Source organism: Psammomys obesus, unplaced genomic scaffold (genome assembly GCF_907164565.1).
Source record: "Psammomys obesus unplaced genomic scaffold, mPsaObe1.curated_primary_1811, whole genome shotgun sequence".
Taxonomy (NCBI): Eukaryota; Metazoa; Chordata; class Mammalia; order Rodentia; family Muridae; genus Psammomys; species Psammomys obesus.
Genome location: NW_026596256.1, coordinates 18,493,951 through 18,510,684, shown reverse-complemented (window position 1 = coordinate 18,510,684; position 16,734 = coordinate 18,493,951).

Sequence of the window (16,734 nt, the reverse complement as noted above, 5' to 3'; positions counted from 1 at the left end):
CAGTGATCATCACCAGAGCCCATTGCTTGAATTTGTAAGGGATTTGGCACGTTTCCCATGTGAGCTCTGTTCGAACTAACAACTGAGTAAAATGATTGGAAAAATGCTATTGTCTCAATTTAGCAATCAGTTTACCAGGAATAGAAAGGAAATGGGGAGGAGACTTGGTTAACCAGCTTAGACACAATGCTTCATGCTGTAAGCTGAACTCATGTCAGCTATGAAGCTAGAGCAAAGGGGCATCAGTGCTTCACAGCCACAAATATGTCTCTGAACAGTAAGGCTAGGGTAGAGCACATTGCACATCTGAGAGCTATATCTCATTGAGGGAAAATGTAATTCGGAGGCCCTCATGAGATGCCGGAGGGCTGCAAGATGGATAGCTTAAGATGCCCTTGGATCTCACCTCTGGAAAAGAACTGAACCACTGAGCTAGATCTTAAAGTTTATAAGAGACAACCAGGTGGGATAAGTGTTTTTACAAGCTCTTTGACACTTTACATAAACAGAAAAAATGATGCAAAAGAAGTGATACACCATCATATAAGACCATAAAAGATATTATATTTGTATCCTCACTGGTTCTGGCAACTCAGCTGACATCTGAAGTGGATGTTTCCTTGAAGACTCAGTTTTGTCATGCAATGTTTTGCTGCAAGCTGGGCATGTTATGTTTTGCTGTAGGTTGGCTTGTGAGAGAGCACCTGATGTTTTGCAAAATCATGAATTTGGCCAGCTAAGAACATCTGTGAGTGGACCCTGAGGAGAGGAGATATATAGAGGCCTATACACAGTGAGATATCGCTCTTTGGATAGACGTGGCTGGGCTGATCTACGTGCTTTGACACTTGACTTCACAGAGAGAAGTGTTCCAGAGAACTTCCAACTTTGCTGACTTCATGTTGCTGCTTGGTGTTGGCCTTTGGACTGGACTGCTGGTATCCTACGACTGAGTTTGGTTAGCCCATAGAGACCCATCGACCCTCCTCAGCAGCAAGTAGATAAAAGAGGTCTACAGCCATTTTCTCTACTCATCTCCTACCGAAGGTGGGGGATTGGAAGGGAGGTAAAGATGTTTAAGAACCCCAAATAAATCAGGTTTGGTGAAAAAAATCTAAGCCTGAAGGCATCCTTTAGGAAGATTATTGCTCTCTCTCTCTCTCTCTCTCTCTCTCTCTCTCTCTCTCTCTCTCTGTGTGTGTGTGTGTGTGTGTGCGTATGTGTGTGTGTGTGTATGTGTGTGTGGTGTGTGTGTGTGTCTGTGTGGTGTGTGTGTGTGTGTGTGTGTGTGTGTGTGTGTGTGTATGCACCAGCACATGGGCACACATGTTTGCACATGGAGGACAAAAGTTGATATCCTGTGTCTTTTTCAGTATTCTCTCCACCTTCGCTTTTGAGACAGCCTCTTTTTGAAAAATTTTTTATTAATTACACTTTATTCATTTTGTATCCCCCCCATTGAACTCAGAGCTCATTTATTATTTAGACAAACTAGTCGAAAAGTGCCAGGAATCCACCTGTCTTAGACCTTAGTGTTAGGGTTACAGCATGCTGGGCCCCCCTCACCCCCGGCTTTTCATGTATGCTGGGACTCTGAACTCAGATTCTCATCCTTTTATGGAAGGCCATTAACCTGCAGCACCATCTTCTTCCCCATCCCGAGACTATTATTCTAAACAACACAAATGCTCTAGCTCTTTGTTGTTGTTCTGTTTTGAAGGCTGTACAAGCTATCCTACTGTGTCTGGATTAATTGGTACTGGAGAAATTCCAGGAGAAGACACCTAGAAGCAGAACACTGGTAACAACAGTGGAGCTGTGTGAAATCTCTTTCTTTGATTTCTTGTGCAGTGTATGTGGATCCCTGAAACTGAACAGCACTTATGTCACTGGGATTCAGACTAGTCCTGGACTTGCTCTGTATGTTAATGGTGTTCCTAGAACCTACAAAATGTTTTGTGCCTTAGTGCCGTACTCAGATCACATCAGTGTTGCAGTGTTCCATCAATGTGAGGAGATATGTCTATGAACCCAGGTCTGGGGAGGTCCATATGAGTATGAAATGGATAAGCTTTATGAAGTAGAACATCTTCAAAACAACTGGTCATTGGATAGTCTTGGACAATACACAATTCCATCCCCCACCACACATACCCAGACATACTGGTAACTTTCAGGATAACTACAAATACTCGCAGAAGTCAATATCCTGAGAAAAGGAGTGTGATTTGGCATGCCCATTTCTATAACAGGACATGCTATAACCTTGGCTCCGTGATCCAAGTATTCCTGATGCACCAATCCAAAGAAGAGTGCTTTCAGCTGTGGGGTCAAGTGGAGTGTGCACAGATGAGGCTCCATCTGCCCTGAGCAGCTTCCCTACGCTGTTCAGAGCGGGCTCCCCATGGATCTTATGCCTCTGTTGATTGCTGTTGCCTATTTGTGAGTAATAAAGTTGCTCCTCTTGATTGCACAGCTTGTGCAGTCTCACCAGACTGGTCCTGAGGTGTAAGTGATAGGGGTATTTTGAGAGCTAGGGCAATTTGTGTCTGATAAAGGTTGGTAATTAGGGTAATTGCATTTATCATTTATCAGTATGCATTTCAAAGCCCCATGAAATATATGTATGAGAATTCGTATATAATTTAAGTCATAATCTGATAAAGATGGGAAATGAGGTGTTAATAAGTTAACATTGAATTAAGTTGTTTACAATCTTTTAATTAATCCATAGTGTTTTTATATCCAAATTTTTAGAATGCAGATTCAACATCCTATAAATTTTTTCATATGAATTAATAAATAAAGGTGTACTCATCCAAAAATACCTAAATTTCTCAGAATTTTTTATTCCTGAAACTGTGTAATGCGTTCTATTATTGCTTCTATGTTAAATGCATTAAGTGTTCCCTAGTAGTAGTTTGTTCAGTGTTTATATTGCCTCCAGCACCAATAACTATTTTTATATGTGCTTCTTTTTGTCTAACTATTTAATAAGAAATTGCTAGAGTAGCTTAAAAATAGTTTCCTCACTGGTAAAATATTGCAATCCACTTACCTGAACATATCACTTAAATTGTGCTCTGATATATGAAGCAAAGCTTTAAACATGTGTAGTTGGTAGAGCTCAAAAGCCTAAGCAAAGAAATGAAAGGGAGAGCAGGCAACCAAGTTCATGCCAGTGAATCGTCCTGCTCCCCTTACTGGGGAACCCCCTTAGAGACTAAGCTTCCTGTGGGCTACACCTGAGCAAGGGGTCTAGATCCTCTCCTTGCATGGTCCTTGGATGACTCATCAGACTGTGAAAGACTCCCTGAGCCCAGAGTTTTGGCTGTTTTGGTCTCCTTGTGGAGATCCTGTCCCCTCCAACTATCTCCCCCTTCTTCCATAAGATTCCCTGCACTCTGCCTATAGTTTAACTATGAGGCTCAGCATCTGCTTGGATACCCTGTTGGGCAGAGTCTTTCAGAGGCTCTCTGTGATAGGCTTTCGTCCTGTTCTCTGTCTTCTCCTACTTCTGATATTTCTTCTATTTGCCCTTCTGAATTAGGCTTAAGCCTCTTCCCTAGGGATGTCCTTGTTGTTTAACTTCTTTAGGACTATAGACTTTAGTATGTTTATCCTATAATATATGGCTAATATCTGCTTATAAGTGAGGATATACCATGTGTGTCTTTCTGCTTCTGGGTTACCTCACTCAGGATGATCTTTTTCATTTCCATCCATTTGCCTGCAATTTTCATGATTTCCTTGTTTTTAATTGTTGTAGTATTCCATTGTGTAAATTTGTCACAACTGGTTACCACCCCCTGGCGAGGTGGTCTTACTAAGCCACAGAGAAGAAAGATCCACACAGTCCTGATAAGACCTGATAGGCTAGGGTCCAATAATAGAGGAGGAGGACCTCACTTATCAGTGGACTAGGGGAGGGATATAGGAGGGAAAGAGGGGAGATAGGGTGGTCTCAGGAGGAGATGATGGAGGGGGCTACAGCTGTGATACAAAGTGAATGAATTTTAATAAATAATAATAATAAAGAAATAAAAAAAAGAAGAAATGAAATGAAGCGCATGATTTGCCAGTTCTGAATTTTTTGCTATTTTGCTTGTTTGTTTGTTTGTTTTTGAGACATGGTTTCTCTGTGTAGGCCTGGCTGTCCTTGACCTCACTCTGTAGACCAGGCTGGCCTCAAACTTACACAGATCTGCCTGCTTGCCAATTTAGGGCTTAAAGCTGTGTGCCAACACCACCCAGCTGCAGTTCCGATTTTAATTCTGGTCTGAGTTTTGGAACCAACCATGTTAGGCGATAAACGTGAAAATGTGGAATCATCTCTAGTTTCCAGTTGTTGGTGCAGACTTTGCTATAGCTGTTTCCACTCAGCTAATTGGTATAAAGATTAGAGTTCTTGAAACCTACTAGCTAGGCTAAGGAGAGTGTACTTCTTACTTTTCCTCTGAATAAGTGAAGCTATAAATCTCCATAAAATTATGATGTGAGGAGAGAATATCCTAGGGAATTTCTTGTTCCAGGTGTTTTCATTATCAGGTTCCATGTGTACCGGGCATTTCACAGTTATCTTCAACAGAACCGGAAGTAATTAAGACCATTTTTCAATAATATTTTTGACTTTTTTTAATAATTTACTTACTTATTTATTCACTTTACAGCCCAAATGCAGCCCCCTTCCTCCTCTCCTCTTGAGTCTATCTCTCACCCTCTTTCCCTCTCCCCCTTCATCCCCTTTTTTTCAGTCCACTCCTGCACATCAAATTGCATCATGACTGAATGCATCCTCTTCCACTGAGACCAGGCCAGGCAATCTGGCTAGGGAAAGTGATCCAAAAGCAGGCAGCAGAGTCCATGGCAGAGATAGTTCCTGTTCCACTTACTAGGAAACTCATATGAAGACCAAGCTGCCCATAGGTTACATATGTGTTTGGGGACCTAGGTGCAGACAGTGCTCTTTGGTTGGTGATTCAGTCTCTGTAAGCTGGGCCTAGGTTAGTTGACTCTATTGCTCCTTTTGTGGAGTTCACTTACAATTTTAATTGTGCAAACCACCTTCAGAGCTTAGAGATGAATATCCTCAATCATCTAAGGTTCTAACCATTTTCAGTGAAGAATTGATGCATATCACCTGCATGTCTACTCCTTTCTCACTTTGGTCATAGATCTTCTTGTTCATTCATGTTTAATAAAGATCTGCTAATATAGGTGCACTAGAGGACACTATGAAAAAAGCAGATACTGTTCCCATAGTAATCTGTGTTTTACTCGATATTTGGGATAGTTTTGCATGCTACATTCATAGATTTCCAATGTGAGTTAATGTCTTTAATGACACTTTAAGATATAAGTACAACATAAATATAAAAGAATAAGAACTACTTATTTAAAATAACCATGTACTCAGCCTGCTTATTAATAAATATCATAGACTGGATGTTTTAAACAACATCTCTAACAGGCTCTGAGGCTACACAACCAATACTCGAATTTGTATGACTGCATTTTCGGTTAGTATGCTTTGTAGGTTTACTGTGACTATCTGCTCTTCAATAATGACATTGTGGTAAGAGATCACTTCTCTTATACCTCTTCCAATAAGGGTATTTATGCCCTCGTGAGGGCTCCACCCCCATGAAAGGTCACTAACAAAATCCATCTCAAATGTGTGAGGAATTCAACGTATGAAATGTATATGGAACACAAGCTCTCCATCTCGTCAGCTTCAATACTGAGTTTTCTGTTTCTTACTGTGATTTACCATGTAACATACTAATAGTAACTAAACTGCATCAATGCAGTGTGAGCCCAGACCCCAAAAGCCAACCAGGAAAAGAGATTTTCCACCAACAGAGAATTCCAATGTCATTTGTTTTATGAGAAAGGTCCCTTACTAGGTAGCATTGGTTGTCCTAAAACTAATTTTGCTGACCAGATTGGCTTCAAGTTTCTGACAATTTTCCTGCCTCTGCCTCCAGAGTGTTAGACTAGCAAGCTTGTCTCACCCATCCTGAACTATAATTTCTTTAACCAGTTGCTTAGCAAAATAAAACAGACTTTATCAAAGCAGCCAAACCACAATTACTATTTTTTGTAATAATGTAGAATGTAAAGGTTATTTGTAGCCTGTTTATGAAAACTATAGAGTAAATTTTTACAGATGAATAAATGAAGGCATTGAATATGTTACTTACTTCAAAAGGTGACGTTGTTCAAATAACAAAAGTTTTTAAAAGATCTTTTATTTTTATTTTTTATTGAAAATAGATTTTTAATATAATATAATAGAATCAATGTTTTTTTTTTCCTTCCCTGACTCTTTCTAGATTGTCCCTACCTTCAAATCCACCCAAATTCACACCCTTTTTCCTCTCTCTCATCAGAAACAGGCAGGCATCTTTTAAGAATAAGTAAATGAATAAAGACTTAAAAAATCATAATGGGACAAAACAAACTGAAGAATAAAAAATCCAAAGAACAGGAAACACATATAAATGCAGAGACATATTCACATCCACACACACACACAAAATCCAATAAAGACCCCAATTCAAAAACCATAAAATACAAGCAAAAAAACTCCAAGTTAAAAGTACCCAGACAATGCATTAGAAGGAAAACAAACCAAAACACAAAAACAAAAACCCTCCAAACACACCATTTAATTTGTTTTGAGTTGGGCACCTCCTTCAGGGAAAGGGGCCTGCCCTTAAGTGTCATTTCTGTACTGAGAGTCCCGTAGAGCAAATAAATTTTCTCTCAGTGTTGTTATTGAGTGTTGATAGCTTGTGAATGAAACATGTGGGTTTTGTTTGATTCCTTTCTCATGCTGGGACCCACACCTGGCTTAGGCCTGTACAGTCCCTGAACACGCTGCTATAGTCTCTATACTAGTCCTGCTGTGCTTAGAGGCCCTGTTTCCTTGGTTTCTTCCACCTCACTTACTCCTTGTACCTTGTACCTCTTCTTCAGCAGAATTATCTGAACAGCGAGGGGAGAAATTTGACGGAGACATTCCATTTAGAACTGAGTGTTTCAAGGTTCCTCACTCTCTTTCATCATCCAGTCATAGATCTATTTATATGCAGTGGAAGCATCTGATGATGGCTGAGCAAGACACTGATAGGAGTATAGCATGATTTCCTTAGCGGTCATTGTACTGCTATGTTTATTTAGGTAACAAAACTTTTTCTGTAGATCTGCTAAGGAAACATGTTGTCATACCTCTAGAAGTAGGCAGATAAAATAAGAAAGAAAAACAAGACACTCACTATATTAAAGACTCCTTAGTAAAGCAATGAGTATGCCTTCAGGAGGTTAAAAGGATAGCTCAGCAATAAAGCCATTTTCTGCCAAGTGTGGTGAAAAAAGTTCCATCCCTAATACCCTCATAATAGAATGACAGAAACCATTGTGGCAACAGTTATTGTCTTTAAAGTATAATGTTAGATTCTAAGATATATAAACCTACTTAACATAATGGAATCAACCGAACTTGAACACAACTATTAGCATTCTTTCTTTCTCTACCATTATAAATGGCCTTCTTATCCTTTTCCTCCTCCTCTTCTTCCTTCTCATCCTTAAAAGAATGTAAGAGAATAAGACACAATTTTAAGTTGTTGCTACCACCATACTAACAACTTAGCCTGTAATGTTCTTCTAAAGATGAAAAAGTAATCCTTCCTCTGCCAAAAGACCAAGGTTCACACTAGTATCTGAAAGAAGTACAGCATAAACTTGCAACTCTTTATTATTTGCAGAATTGCTCCTATGCCTACCCCAGAGGAATTAAAATACATGCCCACAGAATTTGTGTGTGTACAAAATTTAAACTTTTTTAAGTAACACACAGAATCTCAAATAAAACTTATTTTCCTTTGTTCAGTACCCAACATTTTACCCATTACTTCCCTTGGATCTATTTTCTGGCCCTGAATGAATTAACTTGATAAACATTTTCAAGACTGAGTTTTTATTTTGTGATATGAAATATGACAGCTCCTTTAGTCTATGCCAATCCTGTCTGTGAATTAACTCTGATGCTATTGTCTCCCAGGGATGTGGTAACCTTAGAGACCATTCCAAGAAAAGACATATCTTCAGACCTAAAATGTAAAATGATCCATCTCTCCTTATTTTGTGCTAATCATTTTGGAAATTATTTTTAAAGAAAAGAATCTAGTAGTTATCTACTTATTGAAAAAATAAGATATAAATTTTACCAAATCTACCATTTTGAACAATTTATTCTAATATAAATCTAGTACAAATAAAAAATAAATATAAGGAACAGAAATACTAGGTGAAATTATCTTAAAATTGAATAGTATTATTTTATTAAAGAATTTCTCTTTCTATAAGTACTAAAGTATTGAATTACCAGTTAATTAAAGGTACTGATAAATTAGCAATTAAATCTGAAGTCATAATTATATGATTTTATTTTATATTAATACATGTTGTACTGTTTTAAATGATCAGCACATTTTTCTGAGTATAATATCTCTGTAGAAAGCTAATTTTTTCTCTAAATTAAAATTTTTATGTTTAATTTAGTAACCAAATTATTTTGGCTTTTTTCACTGTTCGTGTATCTGTCATACTTTGTAGTGTTTGCTAAAATAAAAATGCTATGCCATGTAGTTCTTTTGTTTCTTCTATAGGTTACAAAACATGCTCAGGAAACAATTTTTAATCACAAAGTTTCCAATTTTATTTTCTATACCAGTGAAACTCCTAAAAACTAACACTATTAAAATACAACCTGAGCAGAAAAATGAGCACCAAAGGGCAAGGAAACAGGAATTTAATGGTCTTTTCAGTGAAAGTGAATTTGCAACCTTTTCAGGCATGAGTGATTCCCTCCCTCTAGCTAGCTATTCTTTAAAATGAAGCCCTATTGTTTACAATCTAAACTTTTCCTGAGGCCTTCCTTAGCATTCAAACACAACTGTTCCTTCATCTTGCTCATCTTCTTGTAATTCATTCATGTTAAAATTTCACTTCTTGCTGTTTTTGTTTCGTTCTGTTCTATGATTTTATTTTTTATTCTTTTTTCTTTTCATTATTTATTTATTTATTTATTTATTATTTTGGAACTCAGGGTTATGCAGATGTTATGCACATGCTCTACCAAAACAACAACAACAACAAACATAACATAACAAAACAAAGAACCCTATATAAGTAAGCTAACAACCCCCTCTACTTTCTGAACTTCAGGCATTCCTTCTTTGAGAAGAATCTCAGTCTGTAGCCCAGTGTGCATAGGAAGACACAGTCTTTCCAGGCGCCAGGATTACAGAGTGCACAAGAGGGTCTTCCTCAGCATTTTCCTGTTGCTGTATTTTAAGATCTTTATCAGAATAAAATTTTGTACAGACTGAAACCAGACCAAACATGTCTGTGGCCTGTAATCTCCAATATTTCTTTTCTTTTGTGCCTACTTTTAGCTTATTAATATCCGCACTGTCTTTTTGGCTTTAACACTCAACTTGAGAGAACATAGAATTATCTGTGAAGAGCATCTCTGTTAGGAATTTGCCTTGATCAGAATAGCCTAAGGACATCTCTGTAGGAAAGTACAGAGGGCCTAGCCCACTAAAGGCGGCATCATTCCTTAGGCATGTGATTCTGACCTATACAGAAAGCTGCTTTATCGTGAACCTGCCTGCCAGGCAAGACCTCATCTTCCATGGTTTCTGTCAACTTTTTGGCTGTAAAGTGAGTTTCTTGGCTGGAGGTAATTTCTTTAATACTGTGTAGAATAGCAGCGAGAAATGTCTTTAAGTTTCTGTCTTTTACTTTTTAATTCTTTATTAATACACTTTATTCACTTTGTATCCCCCTGTGGTTCTCTCCCATCCCAATCCCTCCCTTCCTCCCCCCTCTGCACAAATGCTCCTCCCCAAGTCCACTGGTAGGGGAGGTCTTTTCCTTTCTTCTGATCCTAGTCTGTTAGGTCTCATCAGGAATGGCTGCATTGTCTTCTTCTGTGGCCTGGTAATGCTGCTTCCCCCTCAGGGGGAGGTGATCAAAGAGCAGGCCAATCAGATTATGTCAGAGACAGTCCCTGTTCTTATTACAATGGAACCCACTTGGATACTGAACTGCCATGGACTACATCTGTGCAGGAGTCTTAGGTTATCTCCATGCATAGTCCTTGGTTGGAGTATCAGTCTCAGGAAAGACCCCTGTGCTCAGATTTTTTGGTTCTGTTGCTCTCCTTGTGGAGTTCCTGTCCTCTCCAGATCTTACTGTTTCCCACTTCTTTCATAAGATTCCCTGCACTCTGCCCAAAGGTTGCCCATAAGTCTGCATTGCATCTGCATTGATAGTTTACAGGGCAGAGCCTTTCAGAGGTCCTCTGTGTCAGGCCCCTGACTTGTTCCCTCTTTTCTCCTTCTTCTGATGTCCATCCTCTTTGCCTTTCTGGATAGGAAATGAATGTTTTAATGTCTGTCTCTAAATATCCCATGACCTGTAATTATTAAACAAATAGATCACTTCCTTCACTAAGTTTTTTTTCTGTTAGTGTTTTATCATAACAACAGAAATGACACTATTGTCCAGTAGCTGTAGAAGACTACACATTTCTTGAATTATAGCAAGATATCATAGTTCATCTTAACCAATGTTAATAACTTTAATTAGTAGTTTAATATAAATATAAACTCACTTACTGAATATATATGACATAATGACTACATTTAATCAACTACTTCTCTTATAAATATGTACTTAGTAGGATGAATAGCTCCATGAGATAAGAATGCTACAATATTGTCCACTGAGAAATAAAATTCAATTTCAATTCATTTTCTCTTGTCTGTTCTATATAAAGTCGTTCTCTGAGTTACAAAGACATTTGCAAACAAACACTCTCCATAGCTTCAGCTTGTCCTAGGTTTCCCAGTGTGCTCCCAACATCAGTTTGGTGAAGAGATCCCATTAACCTATTAAAGTATAATATTTGTTTTCCTAAGTAGTGCAGCCTTTGGCCTCAAGCGACTGTTATTTCTTCCCAACTTGTCTGACAGAACTCGCTATCTGACTTTTTTTTTTCTTTCTTCAACTTATGTTTCTATTGATTATATCTGGGGCAATTCAACCAACAATATAAAGTACAGAAATGATATTAATTCATAATGATAGAGCTAAATAAAAATAGGGAGGCACGCCACACCCTTCCCACTAATTAAAATTGAAGGAATAGAAATAGTGATGTAACTTTTGAACCAAATCCACATTAGGATTTGTTGCAGTCAGTAGAAATCCATAGATGCCAAAACTAGGATCAGAGAACATAGCCTCAAGAATATTCCTCCCTGCAAGCTACTACAAAGGGAAAACTATTCAGAGCAGATGACAGGCAGGCATTAACCAAGTGATCTAGTTTCCTTTTTGGTAGTTGAGTTTATCAACATCATGTAGTGGACACAATACACTAATACACACAATCGTGTGAGTCTCCTGACAAAGAACAACCTCAGTCAAACAATGAAGTAATCAGGTGAATAAACACTTCTTAAAGATATTTTGTACCTGTCTAGCACTCTCAGAACATCATATCTTAAAAATGATCACTAAAGCCAGGTACGGTGGCACCAATCTGTGTAATCCTAGTTACAGCATTTGTAAGGTTGAAAGGATTACAAATTCAATGTCAGGCTGCACAATTTCAGCCAAACCACCTCAAGATAAATAAAAAGGATCAGAGATGGAACTCTGTGGCAGGATACTACACACCAGATCCCAGCTCAACACCCAGAACTGTGGAGAAAGCAAGAACTAAAGAGCAGCCAAGGCTAAAATTAAGGCAACAGAATGCATTCTAGGATTCTCGTGTGTGGATCCAGAAAACAGACAAAAGGCACTATACAAACCTGTACTTTAGCTGGTAGTGCTTTACGGATATTCCTTAGTTTGGACAACTTTATTATGGTGTTGGAGAATGTTAACATTTAGAGGGAAGCTGAGTGAAGAGAAAAAGGCACAGCCAAGGCATTAATTTCCAAGACACCATCAGGCCGTTTTTACCTGTTGTTAATCTGTTCCTGCCCCTTGCCAGAGATCATACGCTTTCTAAACAATGTTTGTGGGAGCCAGAGTAAAACTGGTAAAAGACACAGACATGTCCACAGAGACTTCGAACGATGTTAAACGCTCAGGAAGGGCACACCTTTTCATATTCAGTGATGAGTACCAGACAACCAAAGAGTATTAGTATCATATTCAAGATCCCACAAGAAAAATTATGCAATTTTTACATTTTTATATAAACGTGATCCTGATAAAGCTAAACACTGTCTATTTTGATATACCTGTGTGTTGTGGCTTAAATGTACAGTGTTTTTTTTTTCTCTAATTAATTAATTAATTTCTTTATTAATTACAGTTTATTCACTTTGTATCTTAGCTGTAGCCCCCTATCTCATTCTCTCCCAATCCCATCCTCCCTCCCTCATCTCCCCCCATGCCCTCCACAGGTCCACTGATAGGGGAGGTCTTCCTCCTCTTCCCTCTGACCCTAGCCTATCAGGTCTTATCAGGACTGGCTGCATTGTATTCCTCTGTGGCCTGGTAAGGCTGCTCCCCTCTAAGGGGAAGGTGATCAAAGAGCCAGCCACTTTTCATGTCAGAGATGGTCCCTGTTCCTATTACTAGGGAACCCATTTGGACACTGAGCTGCCATGGGCTACATCTTTATAGGGGTTCTAGGTTATCTCCATGTGTGATCCTTGAAGGAGTATCACTCTCAGAAAAGACCCCTGGGCCCAGATTTTTTTATTCTATTGCTCTTCTTGTGGAGCTCCTGTCCTCTCCAAGTCTTTCTACCTCCCCTTTCTTTCATATTATTCCCTGCACTCTGCCTAAATTTTGTCTATAAGTCTCAGCATCTGCTTTGATACCCTGCTGGGTAGAGTCTTTCCAAGGCCTTCTGTGGTAGGCTCCTGTTCTGTTCACTGTTTTCTCCCTCTTCCAATGTCTGTTCCTTTGCCTTCCTGAGTGAGGATTTATCATCTTCCCTAAGGTCCTCCTTTTTGCTTAGCTTCTTTAGGGTTATATATTTTAGCATGTTTATCCTATATTATATGCCTAATATCCACTTATGTGTGTTTTTCTGCCTCTGGGATACCTCACTCGGAAGATTTCTTCTAGTTCCCACCATTTGCCTGCAAATTTCATTTCCTTGTTTTTAATTGCTGAATAGTATTCCATTGTGTAAATGTACTACAATTTCTGTATCCATTCCTCATTTGAGGAACAACTGGGTTGCTCTGGCTTTTATGAATAAAGTTGCTAGGAACATGGTTGAACAAATGTCCTTGTTGTGCACTTGAGCTTATTTTGGGTATATGCCTAGGAGTTCTGTTGCTGGATCTTGAGGAAACACTCTTCCTAATTGTCCGAGAAAGCACCAGATTGATTTCCAAAGTGCTTGTAAAAGTTTACATTCCCACCAGCAATGGAGGAGGCCATACCATCTTGAATGTGCCACATCTCATCTGTGTAGTGTTTTTAAATGCATGTTTTTAAACATGATAATGATACTGTTTGGGGTGAAGAAGAATTTTACAGTGTGGTTCCACTCTCCTTTCTTTTTGTAGTTTTTATGTCACCCAAATCTACACCCTTTTGGTTCATTCTTGTGTTTACTGGTGAAATTTTAATTTTTCCAAAGACTTCGTATACATATAGATGTAACGTACAATTTGATTGGCTGCCTTTGAGGTAGGGGAGAGCTGTCATTTTCCTGAGGAAAACTTGTAAAGCACTGATGCCAGAAGATGGTATATGATGAAGCTCACTGGATTTACTACAAAGCAGGGCATCCCTGCATCTTCTTAAGACAGCGAGAAGAAAAGTGCATATTTTATACAAACTATCATATATGTTATGTATATCAGGAAAATGCTATCACATTATATATAAATATTTCAATACCAGGAAATATAATTTAAATATATTTCCATAGTTCAAACCAAATTCTTTTTTTTCAGGTGGTTTTCATTTTATTTGAGATGTTTAACTGCCAATTTATCTGGTTTAGAGATGTCTGTATCTGGTATAAATGCAGTGTGGTGGAAGTTTTGGTGTCTTTAAAAACTCAATAATGCAATCTAAATATGTTTTTGTTTTAATCCCAGGAGTGAGATATGGGGCTACTATTGCCCACAGCTGATAACTGCCTCAGAAAGGGGCATGGTCTTTGCCAGCTGCAGTAGTTTAATTCTGAGGACTCAGAGACAGTATAAATACCAGAGCTCAGAGAGATAAAAAAAAAAAAAAAAAAAAAAGGCTTCAAGGAGACTCGGAGAACAAAGAAGGCTGCTGCAGTGTTTGATGCTTGCTGATTTGCTGGGTAGCTGGGCTGCTGGGTACCTGATATGAAGATTGGAACTGCCCCCAAGGCACTAAATCTAAAGAGATCTATGTCCCCTGTCCCTTCTAACATTCTTTGTCTCCTACATAGGGTCAGGGGCTTGGAAGAAAGTTAGATATAAAAACACCCAAATCAAATAGAGCTTAAAAACCTAGAGCCTACACTGTAGTTATATAACAGAAGTTATAAGACCTCTAAGTTGAGAGAGTGACAGTTTCAGAAAACCTAAAACTACACTATTTTGAGGCCCTAGTGCTGTAGAGTACACTTGAGACAACATTCAGACCAATGCTCAGGCTCCACAGATTAATCAGCACAAAAATCAGAGATCGTGGGTGTAAAATATGAAGTGACTCCTGTTCCTGGAGATGACTGAACAGTCTGAGATTTTTTACAGTTATGCAGAACAATGAAAGGTGAAGCAATGATTCCACCCTGACAATTTCTTATTTCCAGTTCAGCTGGAAACGGATCTCATGCACTAAGGGGAAGAATGAAAGCATAGCTTCTACTGACAATCATTAAAACGTGAAATATCAGGGGAGAAATGCACATTTTGACATGACTTTATTAAAAAATTAGCATCTATGCTAGTTACATTACAGAATCCATCAGCCCCATCATTTCTCCAGTTTAAACCGAGGTACAGGTCATGCACAAAGGCAGTCTGCTCTTCCAAGTAGCACCTTAGATTTCATTTAACAACAAGGTGATGGCTGTTTAAAAAGCTTAATGGCTGTCTCGACCTTAAACTGTCTTCGAAATTAACTTTTCACAAAAGGTCATAATGTCAATGTGGTATCCTTAATGATAAAACTTGTCTAAGTGCACAACAACAATTAGAAACCAATTTATCATTCAAAATGACAAAATAACAAGATAAAAGGGGGATGTTTAATATTTAAGTAAAAAGAAATGGAAGAGACTCACCCTCCATTGAAATTACACTCTTTATGCATACCTTAGAAAAATGGTCATCTTGAGACATTCAGATTGTCTTTGTGGCTACAATCTATAATGCAAATCTCTCTTCAATTTTCCATGTACATGTGCAGTGATCTGAGAGCCAACTCCAAAGCATCTAGGAAATATGACGCAATAACAGAATATTTTTGCAGTTGTATTTTGTGCTGAATTACTGAGGACTGACCTTTGAAAGGCAATGGATCCATATATTTCATACCCCTAGCAGCAAGGTACACCAGTACACCTTCCCTTTCTTAGTGCCTTGGTCTTGTAAATAAATGAACTTTTCACCTTCCTAATATCACATACCTCTCTGTATGTTGCCTACATGATATTAAAGTAATCAGTAATCTATCTCTTTTAGTACATTTCCAGTGCTTATGTGTCCCAATAGGTGAGAGGAGGAACTGGTTTTGTTACTTTACTGCTTTTTGCTTTTTTTTTTTCATTCCTAATGCTAAGTTAGCATAGTAGCCAAAGGAGTAAATATAGAAAATTAAAAATCAATCAATAAATATTAGATTATTTTATACATGTGACTTTCAATGTTTTCAATGTTGACAATGCTTCAACCTTCAGTGTTTAAAATGTTTTCAGTTCTCCCAACTTCTAGAGGCAAAATGGAAACCTTCACTGTGTCCATATTCCATATATGGGAGATAGCCTAATTTCCTGTTCCTCTTGCCTCATGCTAAATTGGCTTCCCAATAAACAATATTAAATGGATCTCATAAAGAGCCTTGATATTTTCCAGAGATTATGAGGTCACACTCCTGGAAGATTTTCTTCATTATTTGTTTCTTTTATGTTGGGACCTGCCTGGAATTGAGCTGGAGCTCTGAGACACATTCTCACTTGGCTATGATAGATGTAAAAAGTACAAGAGAACAACAGACAGAGAGGAACAGGGAAAACAGTTTATACCATACAGTGCCTTTCCCCATTTCTTAATTTCTGTATACCTCCAATATCTTTTGAGGGGATATAGCAATACTGAAGTTGAGATTGATGATCCCTAGATTTGCAATTTGTACCAATATTCTTATTCTGTGTAAGGTGTCAATAAAAAAATAAAAAGACTAGACTATCCATGTAGAGTTCTCATCTGTTTAATTAGCCTGAACTAACCTCAGCCTTAACTTTCACCATCAAATGTGCACCACTGTACTACCCTGATATTAAATTATATTCGTATCCAGATGTTTTAACACTTGAAATTTCTTCATAATATACGATTCTTACAGTGAGTAATCGTAAGCTGCTTTTGAAAGTATCCCTATATTAAATCAAATACCTTATTTCAAATGCACAAGGCATTACTTTAGAAAATATTCTCTCTGCATCTCTGCTTCCCAGAAAGCCAAGTACCA